This window comes from Mastomys coucha, unplaced genomic scaffold (assembly GCF_008632895.1).
Source record: "Mastomys coucha isolate ucsf_1 unplaced genomic scaffold, UCSF_Mcou_1 pScaffold9, whole genome shotgun sequence".
Lineage (NCBI taxonomy): Eukaryota > Metazoa > Chordata > Mammalia > Rodentia > Muridae > Mastomys > Mastomys coucha.
Window position 1 is genome coordinate 88,051,772 of NW_022196915.1, and position 2,011 is coordinate 88,053,782.

Below are 2,011 nucleotides of genomic sequence, written 5' to 3' on the forward strand. Positions count from 1 at the left end.
TCTCTCCCCCTCTCTCCCTCTCTCTCTTCCCTCTCTCTCAGTCTCTCTCTCTCTGCCTCTTTCCCCCTGCCTCTCTCTGTCTATCTCTGTCTCTCTCTCTCTGTCTGTCTGTCTCTGTCTCTCTCTGTCTCTCTCTGTCTGTCTCTGTCTCTGTCTCTCTCTCTGTCTCTCTCTCCCCTCTCTTTTCCTGCTGCCTGCACATGCACACCTGGAACTCTCAGCTCCTTCTGAGCACATGCCTGCCTGCATGCCACCATGCTCCCCACAATGTTGATAATGGACTAATCCTCTGAAACTGCAAGCCAGCCCAATTAAATGTGTTTCTTTATAAGAGTTACTGTGGTCATGGTGTCTCTTGAAAGCAATGGAAAACTGACTGCAACATGTGGGAATGGAAAAGAGTTGACTAAGGTGAGAATGGAAAAGAATGGTCGACTTTCCAAATAATTCAGATAAATGTTGATACAACTGCATCTCTTTTCCTGGCTGTGTTTAGATTGTGGCCTTGGTACATCGTTGGTGACGTTCATGGAGGAATTCTCCCAGCTGAGCCCAGTGATGGAAAATGACCCACACAGGCTCTTCCAATGGAATCAAGGAAGCTGCAGTCAAAACTCAGGCTATGTTATCAAGCTTTGTGATTCTAGCACAAAAGGCCTGAGACAGCTACTTTAAGAAAGGGGGGCTTTATTTAACTAGCAGTCTTGGAAGAACAAGGCCAAAAATCCTGCAGCTCCATGGCTCTGAGAGTCTGAGGAGGACAGCGAGTAGCCATGAGATGAGTATGGCCCCAATTCAAACCAGAGCACAAAGGCTGATCGCCTCTATGGGATGTTTTCTGTTTTTCCTTGCTTTCTTGTTTATCTTTGTTAGGTTCAATTTTAGCTTTATTTTTATCTACCTTTGATTTCCTTTACAATCCCCTGGTTTCTCAGTGTATTAAGAGCTGTGTGATTTCAAAGGATACTCTAATTTGTGAGAAATTCTATGAAGCAGCAATGAAAAGGAAACAGACATAAGCCTGCCTTCTCTGTGGGGAAGTAAATTTGCTTGCATATAAACGCATGCCCTCTCAGACTGTTCCAGGCGGCAGATTAATTGCTCTGTCTAGAAGTCTATCACTGTCGACGAAAGACTCAAACTCAAGATTTTCCATCTTGCCTTACTTCAGCAGGTCATTTATAATCAAGAAATGCGTGCTGAATTCTAAAGTCCTAAGCACTGGGCCTCAAAAAGATGCATCTCTTACCTTTCAGAAAAGCTAGTCAAGGAGAAAGAGTAAGGGACACACAGTGCCTGATACCACGAGAAAGCCTGGGGTGGGAGGAGAACGGTGTTGCTTACAATCACTCTGCCTTTTCTTACAAGACATATATCTCTGGAATAAAGGAGTTTATGTTTCCCTGCCTTCCTTCATAGGTATATGAAAGCCCAAATAAAAAGAATGTCAAATTCTAGGACAAATTAAACCACCGTGACTATTTAACTTGATGGTTGATAATAACCAATAGATAGATATCTTGTTACTTTATTTTAAATATGAAAAGATTTTTTTTTAACATATCAGTCAACATTCGTGTATCAGGCTCAGGACAGAGCTTAGTGGTAGAATGAGTGCTTGGCGCATTCAAGGTTTGAGGTTGAGCTGCCATATTAAAAATGAATAAAATAAAATATAAAATGTTATAAATGCCAAACTTTTCCACATTTAACATTTTCATTTTGCAAACGTGAAGTTTTTTGGGTTTTTTGTTTGTTTGTTTGTTTGTTTGTTTTTTGAACTATCCTTACATGTTAAGAAGAAGATCCATTCCTGCTGCTTTTTTCCCCAGAGATATCGCAATGACTATGGTATGGCAACGTGTTATCCATAAATCATACCCTAGGAAATTCTTGTGCCTTGAAAGTTCTTTGTAGGATTTTGTAAAATCCATCTCTCATTTCAGAAAACTATTTCTCGTCCAGATCTATACCTGATGTGTTAGTTTCCTTTCCCTTCCCATCATAAAAT